This window comes from Palaemon carinicauda, chromosome 1 (genome assembly GCF_036898095.1).
Source record: "Palaemon carinicauda isolate YSFRI2023 chromosome 1, ASM3689809v2, whole genome shotgun sequence".
NCBI classification, from domain to species: Eukaryota; Metazoa; Arthropoda; class Malacostraca; order Decapoda; family Palaemonidae; genus Palaemon; species Palaemon carinicauda.
The window spans coordinates 72,615,058-72,642,234 of record NC_090725.1 but is presented as its reverse complement, the minus strand read 5'-3'; the positions used below and the strand labels follow the sequence as shown (position 1 = coordinate 72,642,234).

Below are 27,177 nucleotides of genomic sequence, written 5' to 3'. Positions count from 1 at the left end.
TCTAGCCTGGACAACGATTCGTGCCCTCTGAAAGACTTACTCAAAACGTTATCTTCCTTTTTGCTCTCGCCTCGGGAGCTCGAGTCAGTGAAATAGTGGCATTATCAAGAGAAGAGGGTCATTTCCTGTTCGCAGAGACAGGAGATCTTACCCTCTTCCCCGATCCAACGCTTCTCGCTAAGAATGAACTACCCACCAAGAGATGGGGCCCTTGGAGAATCTGCCCCCTGAAGGAAGATGTCTCTCTATGCCCAGTGGAGAGTCTTAAGGTCTATCTTCGAAGAACTTCAGACTTCGGTGGAGGACAACTCTTCAAAGGAGAAACATCGGGTAGCGACCTGTCACTGAAACAACTAAGAGCGAAAATCACCTACTTCATTCGCAGAGCGGATCCTGACAGTACACCCGCAGGTCATGATCCTAGGAAAGTCGCTTCTTCTCTGAACTTCTTCCAGAGTATGGATTTCGAAAGCCTCAAGACCTTTACAGGCTGGAAATCATCGCGCGTTTTCTTCAAGCACTACGCAAAACAAGTGCACGAAGTTAAGCATTTCGTGGTAGCCGCAGGTAGTGTTATGAAACCTGCTGTTTAACTCTGCATAGAACAGCGAGTTACTTGGGACTTTAACTCTACGGGTGCCTGTGTTGACCCTATCGTGATACATAGTGATTTAATGGACACTTAGTGTTTCTAATAGACTGTTCTTACCAAGGTGAAATGTCATAGACTTTACATGAGTGCCACATGCCCTAGGGTATTATGTGTTTTCTTTGAAAAAGACTGACGTTCCTCTGGAACTTGTGTTTCTAAAAAGTAAATTTTCTTTTCAGATTCAAGATTAAAGTCTTTATTTTCTATGTACATTATTCTTTTATTATTGTAAATGAACTCTATATTCATTATTGTAATTACTACCATAATGATCTGCAATCTTTGAAATAAAATGTCTATTTTATTCCATGTGCGTCTCTCTCCGCTCCTATTCTTTATCAAGAAATATACGATTGTTATAGTTTCATTTACCCCTTTTTTCTCTGAATATTGAGAAGAATAATATATGTGATTATGTTATATGCTCACTCATGCCTTGATAATATTCCTATTCGAATATTAACCTTTGTCCTGTCTCCGAGACCAGATCGATCTCTCCTCCAGGGAGAGTAGTAAATGTTATTTACTTACCTATGCTTGATAATATTCCTACCCGAATATTAATCTTAGTCTTGTCTCCGAGTCCAGCGCAAACTCTCCGCAGGGTGAGTAGCTCTTCAATGATCGCTTCGAGATGTTCCTATTGTCCACCAGGACTTCCCTGCCAGGGGGGCAGGAAGCTAGTTCATCATAGAATCTCTGGTAAGGACATGTTCTATAATACTGTTCGAAGCCCTTGGCACTTGCATTAAAAAGGGGAAAAATTCCACGATACATTAATTCTCTGGTACACTTCCATCAGGACGTCATGGTTTGAGCCAAAAAAACGGATTTTGAGCGAAGCGAAAAATCTATTTTTGGGTGAGATAGCCATGACGTCCTGATGGACCCTCCCGTCTATTCTAGTTCAGCCTTTCAGGCCCCTCCCTGACCTGCTGTATCATAGAGATTAGCAGAAGCTGAGCTCAGGATGAGGACGGACGTGACGTCATTTAGCAATGGTGCCCGTTTGTTTAAGTCTCGAGTACCAAAAGCAGCCACGGATGAGTGTAACTGTGGAACGGCTCCTCAGTTACTCAGCCACCTTTCCATATCGAAGTGTTAACTCTATATGGGGTGCAGATAGCTATGTGGCGTGTTAATACATGCGTCCCCTGTTGATATACGATATCCTAGAGGGAAACCTTTAGGGTACTCGCACCAGAAGTTAGAATTCTGTGATAACCTTTAGTTTAATTCTCTGGGAATATCCACTGTAGTTAAATATACCCTAGGAAGCTACTGAAGGAACCTTCCATCAGAACGTCATGGCTATCTCACCTAAAAATAGATTTTTCGCTTTGCTCAAAATCCATTATATAAATAAAGGCAATAAATTTAATCATGGAATGAAATTTATTTCACACTCCAAGGGGGGATTCAAATTTTTTTATTTTTTATACAACAAATTTGAATCAAAGAAAAATTAAAAACCATCACCAAATCTCAATTATTCATGTCTGAAAGGATAGCCTTAGTTTTAGCTATACTGTACTATCAACTGCGGCTTTTCTTTTAACCTTATTTACAACTAATGGGTTCCTATCACATATATCAATATTACTCATATCATCAGTTTCGCAGCAACTCAAAATTGGAATGAGAGACATAACATGACGTTTTACATGTTCTCTAGTAGCTCCCTTCAACACTACTGCACCTGTAACTTCATTTATATCATTAACAACAACATCCCTCACAACACCCATTGGATAATTAACCGGTTTCATATTAGACTCTTTTAAGAGCACCACATCTCCAACTTTAAGCTTATTATGTGTGACAGGTCTATACATATCCTTGTCATTAGTAGCCTGATAAATCAAATTTTTAACAAATTCAGAGTGATACAGATCAATTAACTTCTGTCTAACTTTCCCAAGTTCCCGATAACCATCCACAATATTACCCACATTATTTCCTTTGGCAAGCCAAGCAGGATCATCATCAATGTCATGTAACTCAGGAATAATACTAACAGAAGGCAAACTTCGTCCGTGTATAAAAATTTCTGGTGTTATAGGGTCAGGAATCTCATCACCCAAATCTAAGAGCTTCCTTGAAAGCAATGGGGCCGCTTGTTAAGCAAATGTACAGTCTGGCCAACAAAAAACTCAAAATCTCTTAAATCCAAGACATGTTTATGTATAGAACTGTAGAGCAACTTCTTAGTGAGTTTAACACAAGTTTCCACCAACCCTCCCAATTTGTTGCATCCTTTGAAGTACTGTTCAAACTTTATTGGCTTACCATTGTTTTGATGGAAATAGCTTTGAACTTCAGAATCATTAAAAAAACTGGTGATTAAATTTGCGCCAGCAACTACCTGTGAACCCAAATCAGACAAAACTAACTGTGGGATACCATATTCAAAGCAATGCAACTGAAGAGAGCGCAAAAATTCCTTGGTTGAGAGATCTAAACATAGTTTCAAATCAATTGCTCTCGTCCATAAGCAAGTCAAACACAAAAGCCATACTTTACTTTTCTTACCATTTACTTTAACATAGTATGGTCCCGAATGATCAATAAAAATGTAACTAAATGGAATTTTAGGGGGATTAATTCTAAAATCACGATAACTTCTGATTCAGTTTAATCGTTCGTCCATTAAACGGATTTTGAGCGAAGCGAAAAATCTATTTTTGGGTGAGATAGCCATGTCGTCTTGATGGAAGGTTCCTTCAGTAGCTTGCTAGGGTATATTTAACTACAGTGGATATTCCCAGAGAATTAAACTAAAGGTTATCACAGAATTCTAACTTCTGGTGCGAGTACCCTAAAGGTTTCCCTCTAGGATATCTTATATCAACAGGGGACGCATGTATTAACACGCCACATAGCTATCTGCACCCCATATAGAGTTAACACTTCGATATGGAAAGGTGGCTGAGTAACTGAGGAGCCGTTCCAAAGTTACTCTCATCCGTGGCTACTTTTGGTACTCGAGACGTAAACAAACGGGCGCCATTGCTAAATGACGTCACGTCCATCTTCATCCTGAGCTCAGCTCCTACCAATCTCCGCGATACAGTAGGTCAGGGAGGGGCCTGAAAGGCTGAACTAGAATAGACGGGAGGGTCCATCAGGACGACATGGCTATCTCACCCAAAAATAGATTTTTTGCTTCGCTTAAAATCAGTTTTTTGGTCTCAAGCCATGACGTCCTGATGGAAGTGTACCAGAGAATTAATGTATCGTGGATTTTTTCCCTTAATCCAAGCGCCAAGGGCTTCGAGTAATATTCCTATGGTCTGGAGACTGTAAAGACTATGACAATTTTAGTAATTGTCCTTACCAGAGATTCTACGATGAATTGGCTTCCTGCCCCCCTGGCAGGGAAGTCCTGGTGGACAAGAGGAATATCTCGAAGTGATCATTGAAGAACTACTCACCTGGTGGAGAGATCATGCTGGTCTCGGAGACAGATCAAAGGTTAATATTCGAGTAGGAAATAGGAGCGAGGAGACGCACATGGGAAATAAAATAGACATTTTATTTCTAAGATTGCAAGTCATTATAGAAGTAATTACAATAATGATTATAGAATTTATTTACAATAATAATGAATAATGTACATAGAAAATTAAAGATGGTGATCTCGAGTCTGAAAAGGAAATTTCGCTTTTCAGCAACACAAGTTCCCAGGGGAACGCCAGTCTTTTATAGTCCAAAAAACTCTCCATGCTCGAGAGCATGTGGCACACGTGTAAAATTTCTAGGACATTTCACCTTGATAAAGAACAGTCTATTAGAAACACTAAGTGTCCATTAAATCACTATGTATCACGATAGGGTCAACACAGGCACCCGTAGAGTTAGAGTCCCAAATAACTCACTGTTCTATGCAGATTTAAGCGGCAGGTTTCATTACACTACCTGCAGCTACCACGAAATGTTTCACTTCGTGCACCTGTTTTGCGTAGTGCTTGAAGAACACGCGCAATGATTTCCAGCCTGTAAAGCTCTTGAGGCTTTCGAAATCCATATTCTGAAAAGTTCAGAGAAGAGGCGACTTTCCTAGGATCGTGACCTGCGGGTGTACTGTCAGGATCCGCTCTGCGAATGAAGGAGGTGATTTTCGCTCTTAGTTGTTTCAGTGACAGGTCGCTACCCGAGGTTTCTCCTTTGAAGAGTTGTCCTCCACCAAAGTCTGAAGTTCTTTGAAGATAGACCTTAAGGCTCTCCACTGGGCATAGAGAGACATCTTCCTTCAGGGGGCAGATTCTCCAGGGGCCCCATCTCTTGGTGGGTAGTTCATTCTTTGCGAGAAACGCTGGGTCGGGGAAGAGGGTAAGATCCCCCGTATCGGGGAGTTGGATATGACCCTCTTCTCTTGATAATGCCACCATTTCACTGACTCGGGCTCCCGAGGCGAGAGCAAAAAGGAAGATAACTTTTTGAGTCAGGTCTTTCAGAGGGCACAAATCGTTGTCCAGGCTAAAAGCAAAATGGAGCACCTTGTCCAGAGACCAGGAGATAGGTTTTGGTGGAGGTGCTGGGCGTAGTCTAGCGCATGCCTTATAGGAGTGGTCTAGTCAAGGCCGATTTACAAGTGGAAATCGTGTTGGCCACTAAGCCTTGTCCATGAAGGTGAATGAAGAAGGACATGCAAAAATCAATGGTGATCTCCGTAGGATTTTTCGCCTTGACGAAGGAGACCCACTTTTTCCAGGAAGATTCCTACTGCCTTCTGGTAGATTCTGTTTTGTACTCCTCGAGGAAGTCCAAGCTTTTCTTCGAGATCCCAAACCTTTTCTTTACGGCTAAGGAGAGAAAATCATGAGATGAAGGTCCTTGACTTTCAGTGATGAAGCGAAGACAGTCGACTTCTGTACTTGAGAGAGGACTAGGCCCGATACGGGGATCAGCGTGGGTTGCAGCTCCAGGACCAGAGGATACCAATTGCTTCGAGGCCACTTGGGAACCACTAGGGCCGCTGTCCCTTTGAAGGTTCTCAGTTTGGATAGGACTTTCGGCAGAAGGTTGGGTGGAGGGAACAGGTAGATCTTGGACCATCTGTCCCAAACCAGGGACATGGCGTCCACCGCTTCTGCCTTGGGGTCCTCGTACGGGGCCACATATCGAGGAAGTTGATTGTTGTCGCTCGTTGCGAAGAGATCGATCTGAGGTTCCGGGACTTGGCGAGAGATGAAGGAATTGAATTGAATATAGGATTTAGGCATTAAGCCAAGCACTGGGGCATCAAAGGCCATTCAGCGCTATATAACGAAAATCATTCAATCATATCTGTACACTCACACCATTTAGTATCATTTTAACCTTTAATACAAATCGTAACACTTTCATACAATAAAATCTAGATGTGAAATAAATAGGGATTAAAAGGGTAAATAAATAAATACATTAATAAAATCAATTATAGCTCGTAATATAACCCAATACTTTGTATAAATTTTCTCAAGTTCAGGGTATTACAGTTTTCCCCCAGTATACCTCTTAAAGATTTGTCCTGGAGTAAATGTGTCCTCCTCTGAAGATTAAAAACAGGACAATCGACTAAAATATGTTTAACATCCATTGTCACTTGACAGGTATTACAAAGAGAGGCCTGTCTCCCTTCCCCACTCTTCATTAAATAATTGTGCGTTGCATGTGTATGGCCAATACGCAGCCTAGTTAAAATAATGGTATCCCTTCTACTTGCAGAATTACAAGATGACCATTTATCCACCAATGGGTGGATTTGTTACAATTTTGTATTGGTGGTCAGTTCAGACCATCGAGCTTGCCACTTATTTTTACAGTAAAGATGAATCTCACTTTTAAGATCTTTGTAAGGAATACTCAAGGGGGATGGATTACTTAGCCCTGAAGCTTCCTTTGCTGCCTTATCTACTTGTTCATTTCCATCCACCCCAACATGGGCAGGGACCCAACAGAAGTGAACACTGATACTCTTCCTAGACTGCAGAAGTACTAACCAGTCCTGCACCTCTTGTACTAGATGATGGCCTGGCATCATTTGTTTTAATGAGAGTAAAGCACTATTGGAATCCGTAAAAATTGTATAAAAACTATTTTGGTTGCCATTTTTAAAAATATGTTGGACTGCGAGAATTATTGCGTACAGCTAAGCAGTAAAAATTGAACAAGAGGATGGGAGTTTCCTTCTAATGACAATATCGCCCACCACAGCTGCACTTCCAACTCCTGCAGCCGATTTGGAGCCATCTGTAAAAACATGTTTCCCATGATGTTGAGCAGCATGATTTAAAAACTAACTTTTCATTACCCTACTAGGTAAGGTATTTTTCCCTCCTGCCATAAAGCATACTTTAACAGGTGGATTACACCAAGGAGGAGACTTGGGATATCCTACCTCTGCTATCTGTGCTGTTAACAAACCTACTTCTCTAGCATCATTTTTCAGCTGTACTTCCAAAGGCTTAGGCACTCTAGATCTGTTAGGAGCCCGATCTAAAGGCGCCCTAACATATTTACAGTTAGGATTGTTTCTCACAGCAAGGGACCTAGCTAAAAACATCAAACTCAACTCCTCTCTGCGAATGGAAAGGGGAGGTATGCCATAATCAACATAGAGACTGTCAATGGGAGATGTTCTGTAAGCACCTGTGCAGATGCGAAGCCCAGCATTGTGAACAATATCAAGTTTTCCAAGTAAAGTCTTTGTAGCTGACCCATATATTTGGCATGCATAGTCTAACTTGCTCAGACACAAAGATGTATAAATTCTAAGCAAAGTTGTTCTATCAGCACCCCAATCAAAATGCGATATCACTTTCAGAATGTTCAGTGACTTCTTAACCCTGATAGATAGGTCATTTACATGGGGACCAAATGTCATTTTCTTGTCGAAAATGACTCCAAGAAACTTGACACTATCCTCATATGGCAAAATACAATCATTTAAGAAAAGGGTGGGGATCTCTTCCCTTTTACGAGTACGAGTAAAGCGAATGGCTTTGGTCTTCTGAGGAGAAAACATGAATCCACGAGAATTTGCCCATGCGGAAGCAGCATTTATTGCAATTTGAAGATTTTGGCATGCTTGTAGTGCAGATGATCCACTACAATAAATTGCAAAGTCATCGACAAATTGTGATCCTTGTATGCCAGGAGGTATGTGACTAATGAGACTATTAATTGCAACAGCAAACAAGGTCACACTCAATACGCTGCCTTGGGGGACACCTTCTTCTTGCATGTAGGATGAAGATAGTTCTGACCCTACTCTCACTTTAATGGAGCGGTTTGATAAAAATTCTTCAATAAAAGAGAACGAGAACATATGTCCTCCTATACCCCACGAGGCCAATTGCTTTAAAATACCACCCCTCCAGGTGGTGTCATATGCCTTTTCGAGGTCAAAAAAGACACCCACCACCAGGTTTTGGTTAGAAAAAGCATTTGAAATTTCCCTTGATAACATCAGCAAAGGGTCTAGAGTACTTCGGTTCTTCCTAAAACCAAACTGTCTGTTAGATAAAAGATTTTTTGATTCTAGATACCACACAAGTCTGTTGTTGATCATTCTCTCAAATAGTTTGCATATGCAACTGGTCAAGGATATGGGCCTATAACTAGATGGCAGTTCTGGGTCTTTACCAGACTTGTGGCCTGGAATTACAATTGAAGTATGCCAGGAATCAGGAGATGTATGGGAAGCCCATAGACCATTAAAGGTTTCTAATAAAAATTCCTTGGTATCCACTGGAAGATGTGATATCATTTCATACCGGATGCCATCCTCACCTGGGGCAGTTAAAGAAGAGCTGGAGATAGCATTTTGCATCTCCTCCATACTAAAAGGCAGGTTAAAAGCTTCAGTATTTGAAGAAGCAGGAGGAACAACAGATGTTGATGCTCTAATTTGTTGAAATGCTGGGGAATAGTTGTCAGCACTTGATACATGAGCAAAGTGCTTAGCAAGAACCTCTGCTACATCTTTGGGGTCACATATATATCTATTATTTTCCCTTAATATTGGTAGAGGCTTAGGGACGAATTTACCTTGAAGTTTTCTAATCTTGTCCCATATTTCCTTTGAAGGAGTTTTGGTATTAATATTAGATATATATTTCTTCCAAGATGCTCTCTTTGCTTTTTTAAAAATTCTTTTTTGTTTGGCACAGGCTCTGAGATATGCTATTCTATCTGCTAAATAGTTTGTCCTCAAGTATCTTCTGAAGCAAGTTCGGGTCACTTTTCTTGCGTTGGCACATTCTTTACTCCACCAAGGAACTACAGAGCGATGAGGTAAACCGCATGTTTTAGGTATAAACTTGCTAGCATTATCATCAATAATATTTTCAAGATGTTGATAGGCATGCACTGGAGATGTAAATTCATCATATTCTTTATCAGTGTGTGAACAGTTTTCATAAGCTGCCCAGTCTGCCTCATCTATCTTCCATTTTGGTGGACACTGAGAAGGAAGATTATGGACATAATTTAACATTATTGGCCAATGGTCACTGCCATGTAGGTGTTCATTTACTGACCAAAGGTAGTCCAATCGAATGGATGAGGAACAGATTGACAAATCAATGGCTGATGTAGAGTTGTGGAATACATCATACCTAGTTGGAGAACCATCATTCATTAGTATTACATCATTGTTGTCGATTAATTCTTCAACAAGATTACCCCATCTATCGCACACATTTCCACCCCATAAAGTATGCTTTGCATTAAAATCACCCATTAAAATAAAAGGGGCAGGAAGCTGATTGATCAAGTCTTGGAGGTCAGAAAGTCTAAGCCTTCTTGGATTACCAGCATGATCTAAGAGGAAAAGTTCTAAGGATGGTTCAATATATAGCGAGCATAAAGTAATTTTTTTCCCGATATGAGTTCTAACTGCACATGCCTGTAGTGGTGTATTGAGTGGGATTGTTTCAAATTTTACAGATTTGTGAATAATAAAACCTGTACCACCTTGAGCTCTTGCAGCTTGCAAAGGAGGGGATCTACAAAAATGATAATTGAGTCCAGGATTAAGGGATTTTGACGAAGGAAAAATCTATTTCTGGGAAGAGGCCTGTGACGCCCGGTGAGAAAGGTCCTTCCTTATACCTTTCCTAATATAAATCTTCCAAATATACTAGAGAAAGATAAAAGCATGGAATGCAGAGGTTACAACCCTCGCGCGAACACCTTGTAGGTGTCGTGTATTAAACAAAGGCGTGTGTAAACCACTATTCACAGGTTGTCTTCCATTTAGATAATCCCTTCATCAATGGGGAGGGCCGTGACAGGCCCTAGATAACATGGTTGAACTCCCCAACGACACCTACCACGCGCGCCCTCTAGGACATCCTTCTGCAAGAACATATGGCTTGGCAAGGAAAAAGAGGGGTGGGGTCCGTATCAAATAACCGGGAAGGGTTTCACCGGGCGTCACAGGCCTCTTCCCAGAAATAGATTTTTCCTTCGTCAAAATCCCTTTTCTGGGGGGCCTGTGACGGCCGGTGAGAATGTACCAGAGAATGCCTTCCAAGCCCAATAAATTAATAACATAATAAGGAGAAAACAAACACCATGTAAGGCAATAATATAATACTGTAAGTAAACATAAATCATAAACTAGCCATAGGCATAGGGGATGTAATGCTAAAATAATATGAGGACCAGGGATCACCTGAGTGTCCCGTCGTGAAAGGAATCAACCTTACATGTCTAAGCATATCTAAACTTTACAGGAATGGTAATTACAATAACAGTTAAATCATAACAATTAAACATGGCAAAATAACTTAGGGCTAACGAACCACCCAGGAGAGTGGCGACGTGGTGTGAGAGGTGGTCAGGAGGGAGGAGAGAAGAGATGGAATAAAGAAATACTCAGAGATTAATGGGGGGAGATAAGACTCCCCGCTGCAACCGTAGGGTATTTAAGGGCCTGTAAGTTCTTTAGATAGTGGCGTTTGAAAACCATAGGAGATTTCCAACCCGTGTATTTTTTAAGGTCATCAAAGTCCATGTTCTGGAAGTAATTGATAGAGGTAGCTATTGACCGTATATCATGAGCATGGGGAAATGATTCCGGGTTAGCATGTTTAATGAAGTAGAGGATTTGTTGTCTGATACCTTGAATGGTCAAAGTACCACCTTGTTCCCTGATAAATAAGGGGCCAGACGAGCGGGTGGCAGATCTAGCTAAAAAGGTCCTGAGAGTAGTGACTGGACACAGCGAAGGATCCTGGGGAAGAGAGATGATCTTCCAAGGGGACCACCTATTTTGCGGGTCCTCATTTTTTGCTAGGAAAGCTCTGTCTGGGGTAAGCAGTACTTCGCCTGTAGGGAGGAAATCTATGTTTTCCGGGTTACGTGAGAGCGCTGCTAGTTCTGAGATTCTAGCACCTGAGGCCATAGCTGATAGAAATAACGTCTTCCTAAGCAGAGTGATATAAGAGCAGGACTCGTTGTCAGTGTCCGACGCGAGTTTGAGGACATTGTTCAGAGACCAAGAGACTTTTTGTGGCCGATCCAACGGCCGAAGCCTAGCACATGCTTTTGGAATAGATGAGAAATAGGAATCAGCTAGATTAATGTTAAACCCAACCAGGAATATCTTCTTCAAAGCTGACTTGATGGTAGTTATAGTGCTAGCTGCCAAGCCCTTGTCAAATAAGAACCTAAAGAACGAGATGGCTAAATTCGGAGTCATACGAGTGTGGTCTGAATTCTTTAAGAAACCTGCTAATTTCTTAACAGCCGAATCATATTGACGAATTGTCGAGTCCCTTTTGTCCGCTTCGATGAAGAGAACGTTTTCCGGGTCAATGTTTGCGTCTTTATGAGCTGCAAACTTCATGAAGTCCACAAAGTTAGGGTTTTGGCTATCCTTGAGGAATCTGACACAGTCTGTGTTTGAATTACTTGGGTTAGTTTGGGGAATGGAATCCGGAAGGGTCGGAGTTTCAGCTCGAGGAGGAGAGGAAACCAACTGCTCTTTGGCCAGTGAGGTGCTACTAAGGCCACTGTCCCCCGGAAGGAGCGTAGTTTGTGCAATACTTTTATTAGAAGATTCACTGGTGGAAATAGGTAAATCTTCCTCCAATGGTTCCAATCCAGGGTTAATGCGTCTATGGCATAAGCCTGAGGGTCCATGTTTGGTGTCACATAACAAGGAAGTTTGTGATTCATCTGAGTTGCGAATAGATCTACCTGAAGGCCCGGAACCAGCCTGAGTATCCACTGGAATGAAATTATGTCCAGAGACCATTCTGATTCCAGTGGTTTCATCCTGGATAGTGAGTCCGCTATCACATTCTGGACTCCCGCTAGGTGGGTTGCTGACAGGAACCAGTTCTTTTCTGCTGCCAAGGTGAAGATAGTGACCAGGATCTGATTCAGGTTGGGCGACTTGGACCCTCCTCTGTTGATGCAGTGTACTACGGCTGTGCTGTCTGACACTACTCTGATGTGGGTCGACCTCGGAGGAGAGAGCCTCTTCAGGGTCAAGAACACTGCCATGGCTTCGAGAACATTGATGTGGAAGTGTTTCATGGCGGGTGACCAAGAGCCCTGAAACATCTGACGTTCGTAGTAACCCCCCCATCCACTCAGAGACGCGTCTGTATGAATTGTCACTTGTGGGGGTGGGAATTGAAGAGGAACCGATTTGGAAAGGTTCTTCGATTCGGACCATGGCTGTAATCTCATTTTCAAGACAGAGGGGATTTTCGAGACCTTGTCTCTTAAAGGTACTGTGGCTCTCTTTCTCCAAACTCGATTGATGTCTTTGAGTTTGGCTTTCAATAGGCGATCTGTTACTGAGGCGAATTGCAGAAGGCCGAGGATTCTTTCTAAGGCTCTTCTGGACACATGCCTGTGTTTTAGAAAATTCTTGACCTTGGAAGCTATTTCTCTTACCTTTTTGGGAGGTAGAACCAGCTTGTGCCGTGCAAGGTCCCACTGTATGCCTAACCATTCGAAGCGGTCTGATGGAAGTAGGCGGGATTTTTGGAGATTGACCCGAAATCCCAGGTTGGCGAGAAAACGAAGTACTTTCTTCGTAGCTCTGTTGCACTCCAGGGCTGACCGAGCCCAAATAAGCCAATCGTCCAGATAAGCAACAATCTGAATCCCTTGGTTCCTGAGTTGTTCTAGCACCGTCTCTCCCAGTTTCGTGAATATCCTGGGTGCAATGTTGAGGCCGAAGGGCATGACTTTGAATGCAAAGGCTTTCCTGCCTAGACGGAAACCTAGGTAAGGAGAGAAGTTTCGAGCTATTGGTACGTGATAATAGGCGTCGGTAAGATCGATAGAGGTGGTGACGGCCCCACGGGGAAGCAGGGTACGTACCTGAGAGATGGTCAACATCCGGAACTTGTCGCAGAGGATGTAAGAATTTAGCTTTGACAAGTCCAGGACCACTCTCAATGCCGACGAGCCTTTCTTCGGAACTGTGAACAGGCGGCCTTGGAACTTCAGCGATCGAACCCGTTTGATTGCTTTTTTCTGTAGTAACTCGGTGGTGTACTCTCTCAGAATGGATGTGGGTCTCTGGAAGAAGGTCACTGGTGGAGGAGGGGAACCTCGTGACCATTTCCACCCCAAGCCTTTGGAGACTATGCTGTGAGCCCACGGACTGAAGGTCCAACGGTCTCGAAAGTGGTAAAGTCTCCCCCCTACCGGAACTATATCATTGCGAGGGAGTGAATCTAGGTTCTTTCCCTCCTCGAGAACCCCTTGTCCTAGGTCCGCCTCGTTGACGGAACTGTCCTCTAGCCCTGTAGCTACCTCTCTGGTGTCCACGAAAGGGACCTGAGGGTCCGTAGCTAGGGATGTATGCGGGTGAGGGCATCCAAACGGGGTTGGGTTGGGTACCTGGGGGAGCAGTGAGGTAGACCACCTATTGAGGGTGTTTCGGCTGTAGAGGAGACGAAGCAGTGGGAGACTGTGAAGACGAGTGGGCAATCGACGATTGTTGGTAGTGACCTCGGCTCGTCTTGTAAGGGGCAAACTTCTGTTTCTTCCTGAAGAAGTTTTGTTTTTGCCCTTCAACCCTCTTTTTGGCAGTGAGGCCCCACCTCACTTGCAAATTTTGATTTGCTCTCGCAGCGTCTTGTAGTACCTTGTTCACCTCCTCCTGAGGAAAAAGGTTCTTACCCCAGCAGGGGGAAGCTATCAGCCTATTCGGTTCATGCCTGATCGTGGCCTCAGAAAGAACGTGCTTCCTGCAACTAACCCGAGCCGAACAAAACTCGTGTAAGTCGATTTGGAAGGACAGAGACAGGTTCTTTGTGAATACCCGGAACATGGTCTCGGTCGGGTAAAGTGAGGTTAGGGACTCCACGGAGGTAATGGAGTGGAGAGACCTAGCCAACCTATTCCGTGCCTCAAACTCAGTCTTGAGAAGAATATCTGGTAATTTAGGAAGCTTCTCAGAGAACAGATTAGAGGCACAGTCTGGGTCTAACTTCCCTACTGTGAAAGTAGCGGGGGCATCATCCCAGATAGTAACGGTACTCGGAATGAGCATGGAGGTGGGATCGGTCTCTTTAAGAGCTGGCATGGCAGAACCTTCTTTGATAGCCTGAAAAGTAAGAGCTGCCACTTTATCTGTAATAGGCAAGGTAATACCTGGAGAAGCTGTAAATATGGTGTAGGCTCCTTTGTGTGGGGTGAGCTTGGAATTAGTGCAACCCCAGTCTGACAACGTCCTGGCCCAGAAAGATTGGGCCTGCTCTTTAGGGAATATTACCGTTTCCTTCGGTACCTTGTCTAACCTAACCAAGGCATGTTCTTTCAATCGGACGAAGCCGTTGAATGGGAATTCTAGTCCCGGAGGGTAAAATTCTAAGTCCTCTAGAGGACGGGTGCCTATGCCCTCTAGAGTTATGGCACCATCAATATATGGAGCATGTAAGGCAAACCTCCAAGGGTTGTTTTTCTCGAAGGGAGGTAACTTCGATGCGTCCGGGGCTGAAGGAGGGGGCATCTGAGTTCCGGAGCGGATGAGACTTGCCACCATATCTTTGAGCTCCGTCATAGCTCCTCGGTCTGCCCTAGACTGTTGAAGATATTGTTGTATCTGCTCTTTCACAATATCCCTGACCATGGCGGCGGATAAAGGGGGCTCCCGAGCTTGATCCTCTAACGAAGCCCTGGACTTAGTAGACTTTGACTTCTTAGGAGTCACGGTTTTAGGTATAGCAATATGAACATCAGGATCCTTTGAGGGTCCCGGAACCGGTGACACTGATAATGGCAAAGCTGAAGGCTTAAAGGTACGTAGTGGCTTCACCTTGGGTCGTACAGGAATGGAGGAACCTAGAGGAGAAGCCGTAGGTTTATCAAAGCCGTGAAAGGAAGTAGAAGAGGAAGGAGTGTGGGGTGAAAGGGGGTCCACCAACTCAACACCACCTACCTGCTCATCCATGGGTTCCTCGTCCAGACCTAGGTAGGGCTCGGCCTCCGTCACTAAAACCTCTTCCTCAGTTAGAATGGTTTCTCTAATCACTTCAATTAACGGGGCCGCTGTCTCCGGTGGAACTGCTGCAGTAGTAGAGCCTGGGAATAGGCGAGAAGCCATGTCTCCATCAAGAAGATAGGGTGCGCCAGCAGGCGCATTCCTCCCAAACCCTGACACCCAAGGCCGGAGAGTAGCTCTCGCCTCCCTGAGAGATTCATCATCAGCCTGAAAGAGGAGAGGGAATTAATGATGAAGTCAAAACTGAAGTCAATATACAAAGAGCAATTAATTCTTCGCAAAGAATATTAACAGGGACACTAGAACCAACTTACCTCCTCGCTCAGGAGTAGGGCTGACAGCCTATAGCAGAGCATGCATGCCTCCGGAAACCATATCGTATAGGGGGCTTGTCCCGGTTCCCGAGAGAAGGATATGGCGCAATGGGCATGGGCCCGGCATAGATCATGGCCCATGGGATCAGTAAAGGCAGCGGAGCAGCCCCTGGCAGTGCAGCGGACTTTCTGTAAAAAGAAAGAAGACATAAGTCTGGATGTTCCTTGAGATTCTTGTCATTGACTTATGAATCAGAAACACTTAAATCTTAATTAATGTGTGAGTATGGTAGTAGCTAACACCTTAATAAAATAAGAAATTATAATAGAAAACCAGTAACCACATAGCATGAATCTCTAAACTTCATCGATATCACACTGTTAACTCCGGTTCTGGACTCCTGCTTGATCTCTGTTTTTACCGGAGGTCCGGTAGCAAAGGTCCGTCATCGTGATATCGTGACCGTCTCCGGTACGATAACATTATCCTCAATGAATGAGTTATCTCCAGTGAAGCCGGAGATACGATGAAAACGGGGGCCTTAACTGTGTAATTGTGATCAAACATGACAAAGGTTCGTGTGTAAAAGGCTTCAGCCGGAGTCCGAGTGCCGGATTTCACCGTTGCACTCCAAAAATCTGCTCCGGAACGATAACTAGTTCTCACCCAATGAGTATCCATTATAGCGGAGCATAACTCAAGGCGGAGCCAAGCATAACTCAAGGCGGAGCTAAGGGTGTCGGTATAAAACGACCCCAATTAATGACTCATACACTAACGTACCTAATAATAGTGTTAGCTATATTAACAGTAACCACATCAATAAATCGTTTATAATATTAAACGTGCTATCATCAATTCTGATACTGAGAAGAGGCCTGAATAACCCGTGATCGTATAAAAACGGAGAACGGGAAATTCACCTCTCTTACTCAAAGAAAACGAGAGAAAGGATAACTCATACCTGTAGAACAGGAAACGAGCACTCTATGCTTTCGCTCTCAAGGTTACATATTAAAAATTAACATCACACAATAAATAAGAAAATTAATAAAATTGATTGCTTTTCTTAGTAATAGTAATAACGAAGAATAACGACAACGTAACAAAAAAACAAGGATATAGTCTAAAACGAACCCTCCAGGAGGGTACAAATTAACAGACTAAATCGCTAATCTTTAAATCGTTACTATGCTTTAAAACGCTATCTTAAATCGCTATTCTTCGTAGGTCCAAATTGGACTTGTAAGCAAATAAATACCATAGTAAAATTTAATAATAATTAATGATAACATAAAAGGCCATAAAACGAAGTGATATAACCTATCTGACAGAGTACCAGATGGGCAAAATTAACTAGAAAATTTACCGAAGCGAACATACCCAAAATGGCTGCCGATATCTCGGCAGGATAATCGCTTCCAAAACTAAAAACCACCATAATGGAAATAGAACAAATGCCCGGTACTGTCAAAAGCTGCCAAAACAAACTATGGTACTTAACATTGGTAAGGGTGAAGTAACAACGTCAGTCATGTTGAAATAACGAGAAATTCTTCGAAAAAACACTGTGCCCAAAAAAAACTATGCTTGCTTAAAGTCCAATTAAAGAAGGATGTCCTAGAGGGCGCGCGTGGTAGGTGTCGTTGGGGAGTTCAACCATGTTATCTAGGGCCTGTCACGGCCCTCCCCATTGATGAAGGGATTATCTAAATGGAAGACAACCTGTGAATAGTGGTTTACACACGCCTTTGTTTAATACACGACACCTACAAGGTGTTCGCGCGAGGGTTGTAACCTCTGCATTCCATGCTTTTATCTTTCTCTAGTATATTTGGAAGATTTATATTAGGAAAGGTATAAGGAAGGACCTTTCTCACCGGCCGTCACAGGCCCCCCAGAAAAATGGTTTGTCACTGATCTTGGTTTCCTGTAGGCAAATTACCTTCGTGTCTGAGTCCCTGGTTAAAGTTTTTATTTGCTCAATGCTAGTACTTAGACCTCTGCAATTCCACTGGATGATAGACATTATCTTTTGTTATTATTTTTCTTTGTCTCATTTGTCTTTTGGGACTTTTCAGATGAAGCCATGTAAGGCCTGGAGATGGAAGGCTTTACTAGGCCACCACTCTTCTTTTCTTTCTTTCTAGGATCTTTATAAGAGTCAACCTTAGGATCATGAGCAGTAGGGCACTTACCTGACTTGGATGAAGGTGAGGATGATGGGGACCTTTTCCTCTTTGGAAGATCTTGTTTTCCAATCTCCATCAAATCAGGTAGAGATTCTGCCTGAGATAATACATTTAAGGTGGTGGAAGCCACATTGGCTTCCTTGGAGGATTGTGCTAGAACTTCAACAGTTCGAGCACTTAACCCAGAAGGCTGGGCTACTACCTCTAGGGGAGATGCTCCTATCGGTGACAATACTTTTGGTGTGTTGGACACCATATTGACCTCTTTGGAGGTTTGTGCTCTGGCTTTTATAGCCTGAGCACTTGACCCAGATGGCTGGGCTACTACCACTAAGGGAGATGCACCTGACGGGCCAGGTGCTGCCACTGGTCCCCCTGTGGTAGTAAGGGGTAGTGGATTATAATCTTTTGTTGGCATCTTAACCGCGCGAGCAAAATCAAGTTGCCGATTGAGTAAATGCTTTGCATAACCTACACTTATATGTTCAGCATTTGCTTTCAAGATTGCAGCTTCTTCATTCTTGTATTCTCTACATCTTTTATCATTTGGTTTATGATTATCTTTACAGTTTGCACAGGTTGTATCTCTGTTGCATTGGCCATGTTCTAACAAAGAACAGTTAATACAGATCTTCGTATTATTGCAGTACCGGGAAGGGTGACCGTACTTGAAACAATTAAAGCATTGTAAAGGCCTAGGTTTATATTCTCGAACACGTACTCTTTCATTCTCAATAATTATATGATCTGGTATAACAGGGGTTTCAAATGTTAGAACTACCATGCTTGTTTGAGGGATCTTACTAATCTTATAATAGTTATAATTATCTATCTTCCCAGATGCAATTATCCATGTTGGGGGCTTGGGGGTTCTTACTTCTGGAAATCTATGCTCTATTTCTTTTTCCTTCCATTCTTCTGGTTTATATACCTCTAGGTGTCTTGGTGCTTTATCACAGAGCCCCAGAAATCAAACAATTGTCAATTTTTATGCTCTCTAAATTTTTATTTGCTTCTAAAGCAATCTCAAAACTTGAAAATGATACCCAAGCTTCCCAAAAGCCTTTACTACCATTAAGCTCCATTAAAATTTCTTTGATTGCCCCAAATCTACAGAAGGCTTCATGAATTATGTCATAGCTACAACCAATTGCTATGTTTTTTAAGTGGAGAATTTTCAGATTTTTTGTTGGATCTGGTAATGAGCCAGAACCAGAGAGTAAAGTATTACGGTTATTACAAGCATCATTTTCCACCAGTGCCGATAAATTGTCTTTAACAACACTGGTCAGAGAAGTTTTGTTGGAGGAATCCTTTTTATTGCCGAGGTTGTCAACAGAGCTTTCCCTATTTAAACAAGCAGAAGTCGTCAACGGTGTCTGGGGTTCGCCATTTGATCCAGGGGTACGGGGAATATTAAGTTTACTCATTAATTATTTTTTCAGGGGGAGGGAAGGGGTCATAATAACAATGAAAAAAAAACAATGGAAAAAAATAAAGTTTAAGGGAGAGAAAAAATTAAGACTGTCTGAAATTCCAAAGAAGACACCGTTAGCCTTTCCTGGAATTAATTTCTCCACCAATGACACCTGTGAAAGCTGCTTACCAAATGTCCACTCCCTACCCTACCACAAAGGGATGGTACCACTATGATTAGAGTGGCTCAAGTGTATGCCAAACCCGCTTGATGGGACTGAGAGCATTTCAAGAATACAATCATCCCCCCACTAATCATAGTGGCAGGCAAACCGGACAGAATGCCGAGAGTCCTATCTCTATAAAATCGCCAACCCCTGGAATCCGAAGGCCAAATTTCCTACGAGATAGTTCCGCGTGCCAGTTTGGGAATACTGACACTCCTAGGTGTCCAAACATTTTCGGGCAGTTGGCAAGACCACCACAGCTCCCACAATTGATTTTGAAATAAAAACCGATCATGGATACAATGTCCCCTCTAAAAAACCTGGACAGTGAAATGGGTAAGAGAGTTTTGACAGCAAGGTTGGAGACAGCTGATAATTATGAAGGAGGAATAAGCAATAAGAGGTAATAGAAAAAGAATGAGAGAAATTTAGAGTCAAACTGAGGAAAAGAAATTCCCCAGTTCGAGAGCCCTCTTGCCCGTCACAAGCCTTCAGCATGGGAATGATATGCCGTGCTGAAGCCCAATGACTTCATCAAAGCATTTTCTCGTTAAGAGGGCTGACTTTGGTGGAGGACAGCTTTTCAAAGGAGAAACGTCGGGCAGTGACCTGTCACTAAAACAACTTAGAGCGAAAATCACATACTTCATTCGCAGGGCGGATCCTGACAGTACACCCGCAGGTCATGATCCCAGGAAAGTCTCCTCTTCCCTAAATTTCTTCCAAGGAATGGACTTCGAAAGCCTCCGATCCTTCACAGGCTGGAAGACCCCCAGTGTGTTTTTCAAACACTATTCGAAGCAGGTGCAAGAAGTGAAAAGATTCGTGGTGGCAGCAGGTAGTGTGATGAAACCTGGTGTTTAGTGCTGCGTAGGACAGTGAGTTTTCTCGGGACTTTAACTCAAACGGGTGCCTGTGTTGACCCTAGTGCGTTACATAGTGATTTCAGTGGACACGTAGTGTCACTAATGGACTGTCCTTTACCAAGGTGAAACGACATAGATTCATACACATGTGCCACATAATCTCGGACATAAAGTGTATCTTGATTTTAAAAGACTGACGTTCCTCAGGAACTAGTGATTACAGAAATGATTGTTTCTCTTTCAGATTCTGCACCACCAGCCTTTACCATATCTATGTTATTATTGTATCTTATTATTGTACAAAAATGTTCATATTTCCTTGCAAATTTCAAATAAAATATTTATTTTATTTACAACATGCGTCTCCTTCGCTCCTATTATGATATGAAAATATATTGCTGTTCGTGTTTTACTGAACCTTTTCTAAAGTTATTATGATTAGTGTACCTACTTTCTCTTATGTACTCACCTAATGGTATGAATTTGTTCCTACACAACCCTTCTGTTCTGTCTGGAGACCGACACGATTTCTTCCAGGCGAGTCTTTCTTCGTCAGATTACTTCGAGATGTTCCTCTTGTCCTACTAGGACCTTCCTCGCCAGGGGGCCGGACGCCAGGTCATTGTAATGCCTCTGGTAGTGACATTACACGGAGATGTCACGGTCTCTTGGTCACCAGACCACGGAACATTTATTCGGAGTACCAGGCACTTAAATAGGAAACAAACCCACGATACATTAATTCTCTGGTACACTTCCATCAGGACGACATGGCTTGAGCCCAAAAAACGGATTTTGAGCTTAGCAAAAAATCTATTTTTGGGTGAGATGGCCATGTCGTCCTGATGGACCCGCCCGACTGTTCCAGTTCAGCCTACTAGGCCCCTCCCTGCTGTACTGTATCGCGGAGGCCGGCTATAGCTAGAACGGAATGATGATGGCGGACGTGATGTCATGCAGCTGCGAGTATCGTAACAGTGACGAAGGGAGAGTATCTTTGGAACGGCACCTCAATTACCTCCCACATTCACTCGCCACATCTCCCCACGAAGCGTAAACTCTAGGTGGGGTGCAGATGGCCATGTGACGTGTTAATGCATGCGTCCCCTGTTGATATACGATATTCTAATGGGTTAACCCTTAAAATACTCGCTCCAGAAGTTAGAATTCTCTGAAAACCTTTAGTTTAATTCTCTGAGAATATCTTAGTAGTTATATATAACCAAAGGAAGCTACTGAAGGAACCTTCCATCAGGACGACATGGCCATCTCACCCATAAATAGATTTTTCACTTCGCTCAAAATCCGTTTTTACTGCAATTTAGAAACATTGCAAGGAAAAGAAATACAGTATTTCCAAAAAATGGGCAAAACACCAAGGTTAACCCCTTGCTGTTTTTTGGGCCCAAATCCAGTTTTCTCTTGAAATTTGGTCATATTGTGCGAAATCCATTGCAAAAGAACAAAGAACATAGGAAATGGCCATAAATTGCAATAAATACCCATTTCACTGCAATTTAGCAACATTGCAAGGAAAAAAATATTTCTAAAAAATGGGCAAAACACCAAGGTTAACATCTTGCCGTTTTTTTGGCCCAAATCCAGTTTTCTCTTGAAATTCGGTCATATTGTGCAAAATCCATTGCAAAAGAACAAAGAACATAGGAAATGGCCATAAATTGCAATAAATACCCATTTTACTGCAATTTAGCAACATTGCAAGGAAAAAAAATATTTCTAAAAAATGGGCAAAACACCAAGGTTAACCCCTTGCCGCTTTTTTGGCCCAAATCCAGTTTTCTCTTGAAATTCGGTCATATTGTGCGAAATCCATTGCAAAAGAACGAAGAACGTAGGAAATGGCCATAAATTGCAATAAATCCCTATTTTACTGCAATTTAGCAACATTGCAAGGAAAAAATATTTCTAAAAAATGGGCAAAACATAAAGGTTAACCCCTTGCTTTTTTTTTTGGCCCAAATCCAGTTTTCTCTCTAAATTCGGTCATATTGTGCGAAATCCATTGCAAAAGAACAAAGAACATAGGAGATGGCCCTAAATTGCAATAAACCTGTTGTGAAAATAAATAACCTGTCATAGGTTATAGGTTTTATTGCACACAAAAACTGGAGTCGCCTCCTGAAACAATAGAAACAGCCACTATTACAACACGTACTACTTTACATGCACAATAACAAATACATCAAAGTAAGGGCCAGACAACACAGGGACATCCACAAGCAATAATATGCACGAAGACACACAAATAGCAACATAATAAGCTGGTAAATGCAAGCAGAGAAACACAACGTACATGAGAACATAAATGTAAAACTACATTGAACATAAATTACCACATTCTCCCCACCTATGAAATTCAAGCAGCATAATCATCAAAATACTTAGGAGCCCGCCGGGTCCTTTCGGACCTCCGGAGTGGTACAGGTGTAGTGCCTTGACCAGACGCAGCAGGAAGCTCTTGAACAGCACTTTCCCCGGACGTAACGTCATGAGTGACTTCTTGAAGAGCAGGTTCCGAGCTTGCTCTAGCATCTGGTCGGCGCACCTCAGACTCTGATATACCTAGAGACTCTAGAGATTGCGGCAGTGAAGGTCTGGTGGCCTCCACGCTGCTACTATCATCACCACTTAAAGGTGCTAGATGCCTCAAAGACACAGTGGACTCTCTACCATCAGGAAACTTGACATAAGCATATTCAGGATAAGCTTCTACTATTTCTACTTCATCTACTAGAGGGTCATTCTCGCTGTGCCGTACTTGCCGTCTTAATAGAGCGGGACCTTTGGTGATGAGCCAGGTAGGCAACGTACGACCTGACGTGGACTTCCGAGGATGCTTTAGGAAACGCTCGTGTGGTGTACAATTAGTTGACGTACATAACAGGGAACGGATAGAGTGAAGTGCATCTGGGAGGACATCTTCCCATTTCGAGACATCAAGATTCCTTGTTCTGAGAGCTAACCGAATGGTTTTCCATATGATTCCATTGTACCTCTCCACCTGGCCATTGCCCCTTGGGTTGTAGGGCGTAGTGCGACTGGTAGCCACTCCTTTCTCTAGTAAGAATTTCTTCAGTTCTTCTGACATGAAAGAGGCTCCCCTGTCTGAGTGTATGTATGCTGAACAAGGGAACGCAAAAGGGAACCGTGAGAATTCGTCAATGACTGTGAGCAAGTATCTGTTTTTCGACTGTGACGGAAGGGGCCCCTTAAAATCCAAGTTCAATCTCTCGTATGGCTGAGTAGCTTTCACCAGATGGCCATCATCAGGCTTATAGAACTGAGGTTTGACAGTAGAGCAGATTGGACAAGAAGCAGTAACCTTCTTTACATCCTCAACAGAATAAGCCAGGTTCCGAACTCGGATGAAATGCACCATCCTTGACACTCTATGACAGAGACTTTCATGCAGTTGTTTGAGTTTGTCTGTAGCTACAGCACCACAGACACGCGAGAGAGCATCTGCAGGAATATTTTCCGTACCTGGACGACACACTATATCGTAGTGGTAGCATGACAGTTCAATGCGCCACCTGGCTATCTTGTCGTTCTTGATTTTGCTTGAAGATCTTGTGTCGAACATGAATGTTACACTTCGCTGGTCAGTAATCAGCTTAAAGTGATGACCAATTAGGTAATGCTTCCACTTTCTGAGGGCCTCAACTATGGCATAAGCTTCTTTCTCTACTGAAGAATGCCTTTGTTCACTGTCAGAGAGAGTGCGAGAGAAGAACGCTACAGGACGTCCATTCTGAGTGAGAGTAGCGGCAATGGCATGGTCTGAGGCATCTGTTTCGACTGTGAAAGGGGATGTAGGATCAATGGCTTGCACCACGGACTTCGCAATTTCATTCTTCAATTTCTCAAAAGTCAGAGAAGCTTCAAAAGACAATGGGAATCTCGTGGAGTGTGAAAGAGGCCGGACCTTCTCAGAGAAGTTGGGTATCCATCGTGAGTAATGAGCAAGCAACCCCAACATTCTCCGAAGAGAGGCAGTATCCTTGGGAAGGGGTAGACTCAAGAGAGGCTGCAGTCGTTCTGGATCAGGTCTGATCTCTCCGTCCTTTATAGAGTATCCCAGAAGGTTTATAGACTGTGTCCTGAAATCACACTTGTCATGATTAAATGTGAGGTTGTAATCCCTCGCCACTTTCAAGAAATGATTTAGGTTTTTGTCATGCTCCTCTTCCATCTCTCCACATACAGTCACATTGTCCACATAAGCAAATGCCCCTTCCACCTTTTCTTTTGCAAAGATCTGATCCACAACTCGGAAAGCGGCCACCCCGTTCTTCACACCAAATGGGATTCGATTGAACTCGTACAGCTTTCCACTCGCCTCAAAAGCAGTGTACAACTTTTCGTCTTCTCTTATTGGCACTTAGTGGTAGGCGCTCTTCAGGTCCAGGGTGCTAAACACTTTATATCTTGAGACATTATTCACTGTTTCATCGATCCGAGGCAAAGGGTAAGCATCCAGCTCAGTAAACCTGTTTATAGTTTGTGAATAATCAATCACCATTCTCTTCCTGCGATTGTGCCCTGCAGTGATTAGCACCTGGGCCCTCCATGGAGACTGGCTGGGTCTTATTATTCCTTCTTGTAGCATTCTACCAATTTCAGTTTTGACAAATTCCTTATCAGCCTGAGAGTAATGTCTCGACTTTGCAGCAATGGGTCTGCAGTCTGCTGTCAGATTGCTGAAGAGTGCGGGCGCAACCAACTTCACTGCTGCCAGCCCACATATCTTGAGTGGTGGGCGTGCTCCTCCAAAAGCCATTTCTAGAGCAGAATGACTCTTCAAGAATTCATGCCCCAAAATTACATCACTACACAGGGCTGGCAGTACTTTGAGTTTTACACTAGGATAAATTTGTCCTTGCAGCTCCACATCAACACAACAAAGACCTAAGACTTTGGACGAGAGAGACGCATCAGCCATGGAGACGTGCCCGTCGTCAGGAAGTATGATTAGGTTGTTTTCTTTAGCAATCTTCTGACTCACAATATTTTCCGAGCTTCCTGTATCAATAAGTGCATTAACACGGAGACCATTAACTTTCAAACAACTCAAAGATTTACTAAGACTACTAGGCACAGCCCCAGACACAGTAGCCAGTGTTGCTGCCGAATATTTAGTTTTACCAGCAGAGGTATCCCTTACCGGTTTCCCTGACCTACACACTTTTGCATAATGTCCTTGTTTCTTACACTTTAGACATAAAGCTCCCCTAGCAGGACATTTGAACCGAGGGTGCCGTTTCAATCCACAGAAAAAACACTGATTGGCGCCAGTAGTGGCGGCAAGATGAGCAGTTTCATCACTACTTTCTAAAAACTCTGAATCACCTGACTGACTTTGTGGCTGAGGTACAGCAGCAGTAATTGGCTCAACAGTAGTATAAGAAGCAGAATGTTTCTGAGCCATCTCTAAAGTGCGTGCCTGTTCATAAGCAGTTTGCAAGTTAAGAGTTATATTTTCGAGTAGTCTTTGACGAATGGCACCAGAAGAAAGTCCATTGATGAATGCATCTCTAACATAGTTATCACACGCCTGCTCTGCCGACACTGCTTTGAACTGACAGTCTTTTGCTAGGAGCTTCAGAGAAACTGGTCTAGAGACTCACCTGACCCCTGCCTACGTGCGGCCAGGACATGCCTAGCAAATACCTCATTTCTAGGTTTTACATACAGTGATGTCAGTGCTTTCTCAGCCTTAACATAAGTGTCACAGTCTGCTATGTAGTCGTACACTCGAGGAGCAACGTAGTTGGTGAGTAGGATTAGTTTGTCTGCAGTGGGAGATGTCTTCTGTACTGCTTGGTAGAAGTTGTTGAATGTCCTCAGCCAGTGCGTCCACTCCTTAGCAGCGGTGGCAGAATCCGGGTCAGCCTCGAAGTGTTCTGGACGTAGGAACCGTTCCATGGCCCCTCAAATTTTTTATTTTGTGTGCAATAAATTGTTGTGAAAATAAAAAACCTGTCATAGGTTATAGGTTTTATTGCACACAAAAACTGGAGTCACCTCCTGAAACAATAGAAACAGCCACTATTACAACACGTACTACTTTACATGCACAATAACAAATACATCAAAGTAAGGGCCAGACAACACAGGGACATCCACAAGCAATAATATGCACGAAGACACACAAATAGCAACATAATAAGCTGGTAAATGCAAGCAGAGAAACAACGTACATGAGAGCATAAATGTAAAACTACATTGAACATAAATTATCACAAAACCCTTATTTTACTGCAATTTAGCAACATTGCAAGGAAAAAAATATTTCGAAAAAATGGGCAAAACACCAAAACGCCCTTTTTTGGCCCAAATCCAGTTTTCTCTTGAAATTCGGTCATATTGTGCGAAATCCATTGCAAAAGAACAAAGAACATAGGAAATGGCAATAAATTGCAATAAATCCCTATTTTACTGCAATTTAGAAACATTGCAAGGAAAAAAATATTTCGAAAAAATGGGCAAAACACCAAGGTGTTTTTTTGGCCCAAATCCAGTTTTCTCTTGAAATTTGGTCATATTGTGCGAAATCCATTGCAAAAGAACAAAAAACATAGGAAATGGCCATAAATTGCAATAAATCCCCATTTTACTGCAATTTAGCAACATTGCAAGGAAAATAAATATTTCAAAAAAATGGGCAAAACACCAAGGTTAACCCCTTGCCGTTTTTTTTTTAACCAAATCCAGTTTTCTTTTGAAATTCGGTCATATTGTGCGAAATCCATTGCAAAAGAACAAAGAACATAGGAAATGGCCATAAATTGCAATAAATCCTTATTTTACTGCAATTTAGCAACATTGCAAGGAAAAAAAATTTGGAAAAAATGGACAAAACACCAAGGTTAACCCACTTGCCGTTTTTTTTAACCAAATCCTGTTTTTTTAAATTCGGTCATATTGTGCGAAATCCATTGCAAAAGAACAAAAAACATAGGAAATGGCCATAAATTGCAATAAATCCCTATTTTACTGCAATTTAGCAACATTGCAAGGAAAA

The 27,177-nt window shown here is 42.7% G+C and overlaps 1 pseudogene; it reads right to left on the bottom strand.

The window, feature by feature from the left end:
* Nucleotides 1-2,175: 2,175 nt before the first annotated feature.
* LOC137646776 (uncharacterized) lies at nt 2,176-25,069 on the bottom strand (annotated as a pseudogene).
* Between the last annotated feature and the right edge of the window lie 2,108 nt (nt 25,070-27,177).